Here is a 15267-nt window from a genome sequence, read left to right as displayed (position 1 = left end):
AGTAAGGGTGACCAATAGTGATCCGGAGTAGCAACAGATATTCTGCTTCCCAGTCCAGGGTACTGAAGTCAGTTGCAGTGACCAGTTGGGATTACCTAACTCAGCACAGACCAGACATCGAACCTGGGGCCTTTTGGCTACATCTTGCCTTCAGCAATGAGTCACTGGGAGATGGTAAAAATCAAACTAACAGTTAAAACAATTACAATGAACTTTAGCCTCCACATTTGCTGCAGATTTGTTGCGAATATTTTAGAACCCCATCTTAACGTAAAGGAATAGAGTGTGGAATGTTAGTAGTGTCTTGTCACTAAATACTGTGCATTAACGTACGTCCATCTGATGTTTCCATTCTGAACCATGTCGCGTAAACTTGAGTCCTGCTGCCAAAAGACTCCTAGCTTTACTGCGGTACCAGACATGCCTTCACTATATACCTTCATTACTTGCTTACACCATTTCGAACAACATTAATTGTAATTGCTGCAGCTGAACTGCAGCCATGAGCAATGAAACAGAGAGATACATTTTCTGAGAGCCTGACTGTCAACTATCACTTAAGGTTTGTGCCACTGTGAATAACGATGAGCAGCTTTTAGCTTGGTTTCATACAGCAGGCCATCAAATCTGATGATGTTTTTCTCCACAAACGACTTCTGTTTTATTATTTTCTAGTTTTATCAGTATTGTATAAAAGGCTACAAACACCACAGCACTGGTCAAAATTTATATTCAATACATCATTAAGATATTTTAGAATTAAGCGCATGGTTATAATGCTTTCATCAGTAAAAAAAGATGTGACATAATATTGTTATTTTTAAATCGTTCATTGCAAAGGAGGATCCCAAAAAAATAAGTTAAATGGCTCCCCCCGAATAGTCAGTTGATCAAGGCAGTGATTGGCTAAGCCCGACAAACCAAGAAAGGCCCAGGTTTGATCCCCAATCTATGCTGATTTAACTGCTCTCTGCTGATGGTGGGCGATAGGCTAGTCTGACCATACGTCCTCGTTTTCCAGGGACAGTCCCTGGATTAAGTACTGTGTCCCCGGGCAAACAATGACCCTGGAAGAGTCCCCAGTTCAGAAAACTCGTTCCCAGTACAGAGTCTTGTGTTTTTTTAACCATGCATGTACAGAAACCACGGGGGGAGATTCTCAGCCTGTTCCCACACGGTTTGAGCTCAGGAACGGATTCCCTGACCCTTACTGGAAGTGTATGTGTGTGGACATTCTATAAGGACAGGATCTGGCTTGAATGATCTTCTGAAACTCCCAGCCGAGGCTCACACATGAAGAATGACGACTTGGATGAGGGATGCTGATGTCTGTGGAACTGTAACCAGCAAGGAGTTGGGGGGCATGAGAGGGGAGAAAATTGGTGGTGAAAAAAGTTATTTGAGTAGCCAGAATTTTTGCCAATAGCCCTTTTTCAGCACTTGCATCTCAGAGGGTTGAAAATATCAAAATGCAGTTAACATTTGGTTTTGGATCTTACTCTCTTTTATGTCTTGATTCTCTTCTCAATAAAGGACATTTCTGTCTTTGTAATAAGTTCAATGTTTGCATTTTTCCTTTGACAAATCTCCGGGTGGCAAAGAAAAAAAACTACTAGAACTTGAAAATAATTACATCATATCTGTAATAAATAAAGTTCAAATTATTGCTGATCTGAAGTGGGCCAAACTTCTGGGCCCTCTACTCCAAAAAGGGGGAAGAAAGAGAGAGTGAGGGAACAAACTGTTCTATCCTAGCGAAGTAAATCATATTTTTTTTAAAATACGTAATCTATAGCACAGCAATAAATACATAATGTTACATTTTCAAAATTTACACTAAACATATCCACAGAAAAAATACAAATGCTCGATTCTGGCAAGACACTTACACAATTTAATTAAAAGAATCATCGATACATGTTTAATCCGCAGGGTACTTAATTTTTTTAAACTTCCTCATTGCAGACAGCGTCTAATACTACACAAGACAACTCCATCTCTAGATCGCTCCTTATATAAGAATTTTATTTCTATTAAGTTAACAACATTCCTCAATTATCCAAAATCTTAAGGGTACTGTAGGAACAGAAATACTGATTGCTCCTATTTTGACCTGTTCTCCGAAATAAAAGGGAGCAATCAAAATGCTCAGGTATTGAGTGCAAGAATGTTGACCAAGTAAATATTTAGTGATAGAGTATTAAACCAGTTCTTTCATGGATTTTAAAGGCACAAGCCAAATATTAAAAAACAGACTGGAGCTCTACACCAGAACTAAATATCACAAGTAGCCATCTCCTTCAACAAACACCAACCTTGCTGTGTAAACAGTGCCAAGGTCCAAGGAAGGGCAATAAATAAAACTCCTTCTACTCCCGTATAAATAATGTCATGAACAAATGTAAAAACTCAATCAGCTTGTGATAAATGGGATTTTTTTTCCTCAAAACTATTTCAGAAATAATGGCAGATCGCCTAGTCTCATGCAAACTGTACTAGGTCTCTACAGTCTGACCCAGCATTGAACTCTCCAACAGAACAAGCTACAAGTAACACAGCACTTGGCTGAACTTGTACTTAGATGTCATGAAAATAGTCGTGGCATCTACTTTATGTAAAATGTGAGCAGCTGGATAGCAACAAAAGCTCAATCAATTGGACTTTCCACATTGCCTTCTTTAACCTTCACAGAAGCTTGGCACATTCAACTGGAATATCTCCACCCTAAATTAGCTGCAAAGAGGTCATGCACATCAGATCTTTCTGCTGCTGAGTCCCACTTCTAAGCCCTGTTAAGAGATCAGTATATCTGTTACTCAAAAACCTGAACAGACATTTGGAACATACATGTATTCAGCCAATTAAAGACAGCAGTTAAGGACTACTTGTCTTAATTCCACAGTCAGGCTTTGAAAACTAATAACACAAAGAGAAGATACTGGAGGACAATCAGATACTGGATCTAGTTTTTTACTAGTGACCGAAATGTGGTACTGGATCTCCATATGGGGGGGTGGGGTGGGGTGGGGGGGAAGGAACATCTGGTTAACAAACTAAAAGATTACTGGATTTAACTTGATCAGCCAAACCAATGCTGCTAAAATTTTAATGCCAGTACCAGATTACAAGCGGGCTAAATTTGCAAAGATGGTACATGACACATGAAGGCTTGACTGGGGGTGGGGATAATAGCAACAATGACAAAAGTTGGACAATGTTTAAAAGTGTTATTTTCACAGAAAGAAGCCATGTATGTCACTAGGGTTAAAAGAAGGACTCAAGGTAAAACAAAGCAAATATAGCTAACTGGTCACATGCTACGGCATATCGAACTAAAGCGGAAATATTTTAACAGGTATAAGGTAAATAACTCTCAAGAGGCTAATAATAGATGTCAGACTCAGATAGTGGAAAAACTGGAATGGGATACAGTGCAAATTCACCAGAATGATACCAGGCCTTAAAGGGTTAAATTATGCGAGTAGGTTGCATTAACTTGGTTTATGTACCCTTGAGTTTACAAGCTTGAGGGGTGAGCTAATCGAGGTGTTTAAAATGATTAAGGGATTCGGTAGGGCAGATACAGAGAAACTATTTCGTCTGGTGAAGGAATCCAGGCAAGAGGACATAATCTTATAATTAGAGCGAGGTCAGTTAGCAGTGAAATCAGGAAATTCTTTTTCACACAAAGGAAATCTGGAACTCTATACCCCAAAAGGCTGTGGATGCTGGGGGTCAATTGAAATTTTCAAGACTGAGATGGATAGATTTTTGTTAGGTAAGGGTATCAAGGGATAGGGAGTCAAGGCAAGTAACTGATTGTGGTGATTGAAGGTCAATCATCACAGCCCCAGGACATCACTGCAGGAGTTCCTCAGGGCAGTGTCCTAGGCCCAACCATCTTCAGCTGCTTCATCAATGAACTTCCCTCCAAAATAACATCAGAAATGGGGATGTTTGCTGATGACTGCAGAGTATTCAGTGCCATTCACAACTCCTCAGATAATGAAACATAGAAGATAGGAGCAGGAGTAGGCCATTCAGCCCCTCGAGCCTGCTCCGCCATTTAATGAGATCATGGCTGATCATCCAAATTCAGTACGATAGCAAAATACTGCAGATGCTGGAAATCCGAAATAACAACAGAAAATGCTGGAAAAACTCAGCAGGCCAGGCAACATCCGTGGAGAGAAATTAGAGTTGACGTTTCGGGTCTAACCCTTTTTCAAAACTGGAAAGGAAATAAAATAGATCGAAGGCAGGGCTGCGATAGAACAAAAGAAGTAAAAGAGAAATTAAGAGGTATTCAAAACCAGACGAGACAGTAATAGAACTAGTGAAGACAAAAGACGGCTCAGATTAGGTGTGAAGTGTACTGGCAGGATAAGAGACAGCTGCCATGTGGGAGAGAGAAAAAAAGGAAGGGGGGGGTGAAGGGAAGACCCAAAACAAAGCGGTGGAAAAAAATATAAGTAAAAATGTAATAGGGGCCGAGGTTATGATCTGAAATTGTTGAACTCGATATTGAGTCCGGAAGGCTGCAAAGTGCCTTTTTTTTCTCTCTCCCACATGGCAGCTGTCTCTTATCCTGCCAGTACACTTCACACCTAATCTGAGCCGTCTTTTGTCTTCACTGTCCTATTACCATCTCGTCTGGTTTTGAATACCTCTTAATGTCTCTTTTCCTTCTTTTGTTCTATTGCAGCCCTGCCTTTGTGGTAAACCACTGTTTGTATTCCACTGTGTACATGCCTGGACATGCCTCGGCTGACTCCTCCCACAAGTCCTAGTATAAAGGTGACTGCTCCCCAGCCCTTTGTATTTCTGGACCGGTCGACCACTCGAGGCAGACCTTCATTCTTTTGTTAATAAAAGCCTTTAGTTACTCTCTTAACTCTCAGTCTTTTATGAGTAATTGATAGCGCATCAGCCTTCGATCTATTTTATTTCCTTTCCAGTTTTGAAAAAGGGTTTCGACCCGAAACGTCAACTCTAATTTCTCTCCACGGATGTTGCCTGGCCTGCCGAGTTTTTCCAGCATTTTCTGTTGTTAATCCAAATTCAGGACCCTGTCCCTGCTTTCTCCCCATATCCCTTGATCCCTTTAGCCTCAAGAAATATATCCAACTCCTTCTTGAATATATTTAATGAATTGGCCTCAACCGCCCTGTGTGGCAGAAAATTCCACAGATTCACTGCTCTCTGGGTGAAGAAATTTCTCCTCATCTCAGCCCTAAATGGCTTACCCCTTATCCTTAGACAGTGATGCCTGGTTTTGGAATCCCCCGCCATCGGGAACATCCTTCCTGCATCTAGTTTGTCTAGTTCTGTTAGAATTTTATAAGTTTCAATGAGATCCCCTCTCATTCTTCTAAACTCTAGCGAATATAAGCCTAATCGACCCAATCTCTGCTCATACATCATTCCTGCCATCCCAGGTATCAGTCTGGTGAATCTTTGCTGCACTCTCTCCATGGCAAGAACATCCTTCCTCAGATAAGGTGACCTAAACTGCACACAATGCTCAAGGTGTGGTCTCACCAAGGCCCTGTACAACCGCAGCAAGACATCCTTGCTCCTGTACTCAAATCCTCTTGCTATGAAGGCCAACATACCATTTGCCTTCTTAACCGCCTGCTGCACCTGCAAGCTTACCTTCAGCGACTGGTGCACAAGGACACCCAGGTCTCGTTGCACTTCCCCTTCTCCCAATCTATTGCCGTTCAGATAATAATCTGTCTTCCTTTTTTTGCCACCGAAGTGGATAACCTCGCATTTATCCACATTATACTGTATTTGCCATGCATCTGCCCAATCACCCAACCTGTCCAAATCGTACTGGAGTTTCTCTGCATCCTCCTCACAGCACACACGCACACCCAGCTTTGTGTCGTCTGCAAATTTTGAGATATTACATCTAGTTCCCTTGTCTAGATAGCTGGGGTCCAAGGACTGATCCCTGCGGTACCCCACTAGTCACTGCCTGCCACTCGGAAAAAGACTTGTTTATTCCAACTCTTTGCTTCCTGTCTGCCAACCAGTTCTCTATCCAAGACAGTACCTTACCCCCAATCCCATGTGCTTTAACTTTACACACTAATCTCTTATGCGGGACCTATCGAAAGCCTTCTGAAAGTCCAAATACACCACATCCACTGTTTCTCCCTTATCCATTCTACCAGTTACATCCTCAAAAAATTCCAGTAGATTAGTCAAGCATGATTTACCTTTTGTAAATCCATGTTGACTTTGTCCGATCCTGTCACTGTTTTCCAAGTGCTCTGCTATTACATCTTTTATAATGGACTCTAGCATTTTCCCCACTACCGATGTCAGGCTTACCGGTCTATAATTCCCCATTTTCTCTCTACCACTCTTTTTAAATAGTGGGGTTACATTAGCTATCCTCCAATCCATGGGAACTGTTCCAGAGTCTACAGAATTTTGGAAGATGACCAGCAATGCATCTACTATTTCTAGGGCCACTTCCTTAAGTACACTAGGATGTATGTTATCAGGCCCTGGGGATTAATCGGCCTTCAATCCCATCAATTTCCCTAATACCATTTCCCTACAAATACTGATTTCAATCAATTCCTCCCTCTCATTAGACCCTATGTTCCCCGACATCACTGGGAGGTTATTTGTGTCCTCCTTTTTGAAGACAGAATCAAAGTATATATTTAATTGGTCAACCATTTCTTTGTTCCCCATTATAAATTCTCCTGATTCTGACTGCAAGGGACCTACGCTTGACTTCACCAATCTTTTTCTCTTCACATATCTATAGAAGCTTTTACAGTCAGTTTTTATGTTCCCTGCAAGCATACTCTCATAATCTATTTTCCCCCTCTTAATTAATCCCTTTGTCCTCCTTTGCTGAATCCTAAACTCCTCCCAATTCTCAGGTTTGTTGCTTTTTCTGGCCAAATTATATGTCCTCTCCTTGGATCTTATGCTATCCCTAATTTCCCTTGTTAGCCACGGTTGAGTCACCTTTTTTGTTTTATTTTTATGCCAAACAGGGATGAACAAATTCTGTAGCTCATCCATGCGATCTTTAAATGTTTTCCATTGCCTATCCACCAAAGTAACATTCCCCAATCCATCCTAGCCAACTTGTGCCTCATACCATCGTAGTTTCCTTTATTTAAATTCAGGACCCTAGTCTCTGAGCCAACTACTTCACTCTCCATTTTAATGAAGAATTCTATCATATTATGATTGCTCCTCCCCAAGGGACCTCGCACAACAAGATTGCTAATTAATGTTTTCTCATTACATAATACCTAGTCTAAGATGGCCTGATCTCTAGTTAGTTCCTCGACATACTGGTCCAGGAAACCATCTCTAGGATACATTCTAGGAATTTCTCCTCCATGGTATTGTTACTACTTTGGTTAGCCCAATCTATATGTAGATTAAAGTCACCCATGATAACTGCTGTGCCCTTATTGCACGCGTCTCTAATTTCCTGTTTAATGCCATCCCCAACCTCAGCATTACTGTTTGAGGGTCTGTATACAACTCCCACTAACGTTTTCTGCCCCTTGGTATTTCTCAGCTCTGCCCATACAGATTCCACATCATCAGAACTAATATCCTTCCTTACTATTGTGTTAATCTCCTCTTTAACCAGCAATGCTACCCCACCTCCTTTTCCTTTTTCCTGTCCTTCCTGAATATTGAATACCCCTGGATGTTGAATTCCCAGTCTTAGTCACCCTGGAGCCATGTCTCCATAATCCCAATTATATCATATCCGTTTACATCAATTTGCACAGCTGATTCATCCACCTTATTACGAATGTTCCTCGCTTTAAGACACAACACCGTCAGGCTTGATTTTTTAACAGTCTTACTCCTTTTAGAATTCTTATTTACTGTGGCCCTATTTGATTTACACCCTTGATTTCTCTGCCTTCCACTTTTGCTTTTCTCCTTTTCTTTTGTCTCTATCCTTGCTTCCCTTTCCTCTGTCTAGTTGCACAGGTTCCCAACCCCCTGCCATTTTAGTTTAATCCCTCCCCAACAGCACTAGCAAACACTCCCCCTTGGACATTAGTTCCGATCCCGCCCAGGTGCAAACTGTCGAGTTTGTACTGGTCCCACCTCCCCCAGAACCGGTTCCAATGTCCCAGGAATTTGAATCCCTTCCCCTTGCACCATTCCTCTAGCCATATATTCATCTGAAATATCCTTCTATTTCTACTCTGACTAGCATGTGGTACTGGTAGCAATCCTGAGATTACTATCTTTGAGGTCCTATGTTTTAATTTACCTCCTAACTCCCTATATTCAGCTTTTAGGACCTCATCCCGTTTTTTACCTATATTGTTGGTACCTATATGCACCACGACAACTGTCTGTTCACCCTCCCCCTCCAGAATGCCCTGCAGCCGCCCCGAGACATCCATGACCCTTGCACCAGGGAGGCAACATACCATCCTGGAGTCTTGTTTGCGGCCGCAGAAACGCCTATCTATTCCCCTTACAATTGAATCCCCTAACACTATAGCCCACACGTTCTTTTTCCTCCCGTCCCGTGCAGCAGAACTACCCCTAGTGCCAGGAAATTGGCTGCTGCTGCCTTCCCCTGATAAGCCATCTCCCTCAACAATATCCAAAGTGGTATATCTGTTTGAAAGGGGGGTGGCCACAGGGGACCCCTGCACTACCTGCCTGCGCCTACTACTCTGCCTGCTGGTCACCCATTCACTTCCTGCCTGTGCAGCCTTTACCTGCGGTGTGACCAACTCCTTAAAAGAAACATAGAAACATAGAAACATAGAAGATAGGAGTAGGAGTAGGCCATTCGGCCCCTCGAGCCTGCACCGACATTCAATGCGATCATGGCTGATCATCCAAATTCAGTACCCTGTCCCTGCCTTCTCCCCATATCCCTTGATCTCGTTTGCCTTAAGAAATATATCCAACTCCTTCTTGAATATATTTAATGAATTGGCCTCTACTGCCTTCTGTGGTAGAGAATTCCACAGGTTCACCACTCTCTGGGTGAAGAAATTCCTCCTAATTTCTGACCTAAATAGCTTACCCCTTATCCTTAGACTGTGACCCCTGGTTCTGGACTCCGCGACCATCAGGAACATCCTTCCTGCATCTAGTCTGTCCAATCCTGTCAGAATTTCATACGTTTCAATGAGATCCCCTCTCATTCTTCTAAACTCCAGCGAGCATAAGCCCAATCGACACAATCTCTCCTCATACGTCAGTCCTGCCATCCCAGGTATCAGCCTGGTGAATCTTCGCTGAACTCCTTCCATGGCAAGAACATCCTTCCTCAGATAAGGCGACCAAAACTGCACACAATACTCAAGATGTGGTCTCACCAAGGCCCTGTACAACTGTAGCAAGACATCCTTGTTCCTGTACTCAAACCCTCTCGCTACGAAGGCCAACATACCATTTGCCTTCTTAACCGTCTGCTGCACCTGCATGCTTACCTTCAGCGACTGGTGCACAAGGACACCCAGGTCTCGTTGCACTTCCCCTTCTCCCAATCTATTGCCATTCAGATAATAATCTGCCTTCCTGTTTTTGCCACCAAAGTGATAACCTCGCATTTATCCACGTTATATTGCATCTGCCATGCTTCTGCCCAATCACCCAACCTGTCCAAATCATCTTGGAGTTTCTCGGCATCCTCCTCACAGCACACACGCCCACCCAGCTTTGTGTCGTCTGCAAATTTGGAGATATTACATCTAGTTCCCTTGTCTAGATCATTAATATATATTGTGAATAGCTGGGGTCCAAGGACCGATCCCTGCGGTACCCCACTAGTCACCGCCTGCCACTCGGAAAAAGACCCGTTTATTCCAACTCTTTGCTTTCTGTCTGCCAACCAGTTCTCTATCCAAGTCAATACCTTGCCCCCAATACCTTGCCCCCAATCCCATGCTAATCTCTTATGCGGGACCTTATCGAAAGCCTTCTGAAAGTCCAAATACACCACATCCACTGTTTCTCCCTTATCTATTATACCAGTTACTTCCTCAAAAAATTCCAGTAGGTTAGTCAAGCACGATTTACCTTTTGTAAATCCATGTTGACTTTGTCCGATCCTGTCACGGTTTTCCAAGTGCTCTGCTATTACATCTTTTTTAATGGACTCTAGCATTTTCCCCACTACCGATGTCAGGCTTACCCGTAATTCCCCGTTTTCTCTCTACCACCTTTTTTGAATAGCGGTGTAACATTAGCTACCCTCCAATCCATGGGTACTGTTCCAGATTCCATCGAATGTTGGAAGATGATCAGCAATGCATCTACTACTTCTAGGGCCACTTCCTTAAGTACCCTAGGATGTAGATTATCAGGCCCTGGGGATTTAACGGCCTTCAATCCCATCAATTTCCCTAACACCATTTCCCTACAAATACTGATTTCTTTCAGTTCCTCCCTTTCATCATACCCTATGTTCCCCGACATCTCTGGGAGTCCATGCCCACATGCAACAAGACCTGGATGACATTCAGGCTCGGGCTGATAAGTGGCAGGTAACATTCGCGCCACACAAGTGCCAGGCAATGACTATCTCCAACAAGCGATAGTCTAACCACCGCCCCTTGACATTCAATGGCATTAACATCACCGAATCCCCGACCATCAACATCTTGGGGGTCACCATTGACCAGAAACTTAACTGGACCAGCCACATAAATACTGTGACAACAAGAGCAGGTCAGAGGCTAGGTATTCTGCGGCGAGTGTCTCACCTCTTGACTCACCAAAGCCTTCCTACCATCTACAAGACACAAGTAAGGAGTGTGATGGAATACTCTCCACTTGCCTGGATGAGTGCAGCTCCCACAACACTCAAGAAGCTCAGCACCATCCAGGACAAAGTAGCCCGCTTGATTGGCACTCTCTCTACCACCTTAAACATCCACTCCCTCCACCACGGGCATACCGTGGCGGCAGTGTGTACCATCTACAAGATGCACTGCAGCAACTTGTCAAGGCTTCTTTGGCAGCATCTCGCAAAGCCGCAACCTCTTCCACCTAGAAGGACAAGGGCAGCAGACGCATGGGAACACCACCACCTCCAGGTTCCCCTCCAAGTCATACACCATCCTGACTTGCAAGTATATCGCCGATCCTTCATCGTCGCTGGGTCAAAATCCTGGAACTCCCTACCTAACAGCACTGTGGGAGTACCTTCAGCATACGGACTGCAGCGGTTTAAGAAGGCGGTTCACCAGCACCTTCTCAAGGGCAATTAGGGATGGACAAGAAATGCTGGCCTTGCCAGTGATGCCCACATCCCACAAAAACAAATTAAAAAAAACAGATCAGCCATGATCGAATTGAATGGCAGAACAGATTTGCATTCAGGTAGACAGAAGTTAGTTATTAATGGCACAGCTCTGCTGGTCACTAGTGGAGTCCCCTAGCGATCAGTGTTAAGGTTGTAGCTCTTCACCATCTTTATTAACATTCTGGATTAAAGCATCAGAGGAACAATCTGCAAATTTGATGATTGCAAAGATATGGTTGGGTGTAAGGACCTTGGATGAAAAGAATAAGTTGCAGGTGGATCTGGACAAAATGGGGAAAATGGGCTGTGTCTGGCAGATGTCTTTTAATATCAGCAAGTGCTGTCTGATGTATTTGGGCAGAGGCAATTACAAGCATGTATTCATCATGAAAAGTTGTATGCTCAAGGCTACTGAACAGGAGAAGATCCTGAGGGTTAACATTCATGAATCATTAAAAAATATTAAAAAGACTTACATTTATATAGCACCTTTCATTGCTGCAAGATGTCCCAAAGCGTTTTAAAGCCATTGAAGTACTTTTGAAGTGTAGAAACTGTTGTAATGTAGGAAACCCAGCAGCCAATTTGCACACTATAGTGTCCGAGGATCAATAATACTCAGACTGCAGGAGAACAATAAAACAGGTATTTATTGAACAGAGAGTAATTCAAGACTGACGTACAGAAGCCTGCTATGGCTTTATATACAGGGGTGGTCACTGCCGGTACTGCAGTATAGAATCAGTTCTTCTCTTAAAGGTACATACACAACAATTCCTCCCCTTTTAGATAAACAGCACATAACATTCATTTAACAACTAAATAATAATTAATTACAATTACAATTTTCTCTGTACTATATACATCAACTGAAATAATCATTTATAAGTTCAGTCTTTGAGGAGGCTTCCTGATCCTGGCTGGATAGCGCCTTTCTCGAGTACCCTGTTCTGGCGGCGGAGTTGATTCTGGTTCATTGTCATTGGTTGGTTCGTCAGCTTCCAATACCACTGCTTCTGAGGTAGATGCAATCTGTACTTCGGGTTGATTACCAGGTGCCCCTGCTCGTGGTATGGGTTTGGCTTGTTCCTGTGACTCTAGAATCTGGTCAGCATGGCGTCTCACGATGCTCTCTCCAACGTCCACTGTGTGCATTAGTGGTCCCTGCTGTGTGCATATCGTTCCTGGCTGCCATTTTTCTGTTCGGTAGTCGCGGGCCTAGACTGGTTGCCCTATCTTGAAGCTCCTGGTTGGCTTCTCATTTATGTGCTGGAATTGCTTATCCTCAACATCTCGTCTTATGTTTGGTTTGAGCAAATCCAGGCGACATCTTAGCCTTCGGTTGAAGAACATTATGGCTGGAGCTTGGTTGGTGACTGCATGTGTCGCATTCCGGTAAGCAAACAAGAAATTATCCACCTTGTGTTGTAGTGGTATGTCGTCATTATGCATTGCTTTATTGCCTTTTTAAAGGTCTGAACATACCTCTCAGCCAATCCATTTGTGGCTGGATGATATGGGGCAGATGTGTAATGCTTCACCCCATTATTCCTAAGAAACCTCCGGAAATCCACTGACACAAACTGTGGCCCATTGTCGGGGCAAATCTGTTCTGGCAAGCCATTCCTGGCGAAGATGGTCCGTAGGACTGCAATAGTTTTCTCCGTGGTGGTGGAGGACATTTTGATGACCTCTGGCCATTTCGAATGGGCGTCCACAGCGATTAGAAATATTGAGTCCATAAATGGACCAGAAATTCAATGTGTACCCGTTGCCATGGAGATGAGGGCCACGCCCATGGATGTAGCGGGGCCTGTGGTGGAGCGTTTTGGACCTTCTGGCATCCTGTGCATCTCTTGGTCATATCCTCGATTTCTTTATCGATTCCCGGCCACCACACAAACGCCCTGGCTAGGCTCTTCATTTTTACCCCTCCCAGATGACCCTCATGAAGCTCATTGAGCACTCTATCTCTCAACTTGGGTGGAATTACCACTCGGGATCCACACATCAAGGTCCCCCGGCACACTGACAGCTGTTCTCTCCTTGGCGAGAATGCTGGCAACAGTGAGTCGCCATGTGCTGGCCATCCCTTCACCGTCAAATCATAGACCCGAGAGAGTGTCGGGTCATTTTGGGTTTCCTTCTCTATACTCGAGTTTGTAACAGGTAGACATTCGACTATGGTCACATGGAATATCTCAACAGGGTCCACTGCAGGTACTTCCCCTACCGTAGGCAATGGTAGGCGCGACAGGCCATCAGCGTTTCCATGCTGTTTCGTACCCTTGTACTCTCTGTCGTACTGATGTGCCCTTAGAAAAAGTGACCATCTTTGCAGCCGTTGCGCCGTAATCACTGGAACGCCCTTCTTTGGGTTAAAAATGGAGACCAGGGGCTGATGATCAGTCAGTAGGGTGAATTTCTGCCCGTGCAGATAGTGATTGAACTTCTTCACCCCCCACACCAGGCTGAGGGCCTCCCTGTCAATCTGGGCGTAGTTACGCTCGGCTGAGGTTAACGAGCGCGACGCAAAGGCTATTGGCCTCTCTGAACCGTCAAGGAATTTGTGTGACAGCACCACTCCGATGCCATAGGGAGACGCATCACATGCTAACCGAATCGGTAGTGTTGGATTGTAGTGGGCCAGTACTTCTTTTGAAGTGATTAGGCATTTACATTTCTGAAAGGCACGCTTACACTCATCACTCCATTTCCATGTTACTCCAGTTTGCAGCAGGGCGTTCAGTGGGTGCAGAATTGTAGATAAGTTCGGCAAGAACTTATGGTAGTAGTTCACCAACCCGAGGAACGACCTCAGTTGCGACACATTTTCCGGTGCTGGAGCCTTGACTACAGCCTCAATCTTGTCCGGCGACTTATGCAACCCTTCCTCATCAATCATGTGGCCACAATACAAGATTTGTCTCCTGAAGAACTCGCATTTGGGGCGGTTGGCTCGTAGCCCATATTCCTGTAATCTCGTGAGCACCTGCTCCAGGTTGGCAAGGTGTTCACTGCCATTTTCGCCCGTAACCAGGATGTCGTCCAAATAACACTGGGTCCCCGGGATCCCTTGCAGGACTTGTTCCATCACCCTCTGCCAAATAGCCAGGACTGATGCTACCCCGAATACCAGTCGATTGTACTGGTAAAGGCCTTTGTGAGTGTTTATCGTGAGGTATTTCCTAAATGCTTCTTCCACCTCCATTTGTAGATACGCTTGGGCCAGATCAATCTTTGTAAAGCGTTTCCCTCCAGATAGTGAGGCGAAAATATCTTCTCTCCGTGGAAGTGGATATTGTACTGTGTGCAGGACTGGGTTCACAGTTACCTTGAAGTCCCCACAGATGCGAACCTTCTTCGGTTCCCCAGGCGTGCTGCTCAATGATTTCTTCATTACAGGAATGATGGGTGTGGCCCACTCACTCCAGTCCACCTTGGACAGCACACCCGAACGCTCCAGACTCTCCAGCTCTGCTTCAACAGCTGGGCGGATCGCGTAAGGCCTTAAAAAATTTTGGGTTTGCGTTATCTTCGATTTTTATCATTGCCGTTACTCCTTTTAGAGTCCCAAGTCCTTGTTGGAACACCTCTTTTGCGTCAGTTAGAATTTTTGACAGTCGTCCAGGTGTGACGTCATCATCCTTTTTATCAGTCACAGTTAGCGCCTGAATGGAATGCCAATCCAATTGTATTTTTCGGATCCATTCACGTCCCAATAATGGTGGTCCTCCATCTGGTAGTATATATAGATACAGTTTCTGTGTTTCCTTGGCGTTGTATTCAACTGGCACCCTTATTTTTCCTCTGGGGTAGACTTTTTGCCCCGTGTATGTCTTAATACAATGGACGTGTCCTTCAAGGGTATGTGTGGGAATAGCCGCTCATAGTCTTGTCGATTCATGACAGTTAGGGCTGATCCTGTATCCAATTCCATCTTTACTTGGGACCCTGCTATCATGAGGGTGACCCAAATGGTTCGG

The sequence above is a fragment of the Somniosus microcephalus genome, chromosome 8 (assembly GCF_052327205.1).
Source record: "Somniosus microcephalus isolate GS21.2 chromosome 8, FLI_Smic_1.0, whole genome shotgun sequence".
Lineage (NCBI taxonomy): Eukaryota > Metazoa > Chordata > Chondrichthyes > Squaliformes > Somniosidae > Somniosus > Somniosus microcephalus.
Note: the sequence above shows the minus strand (reverse complement) of the source record.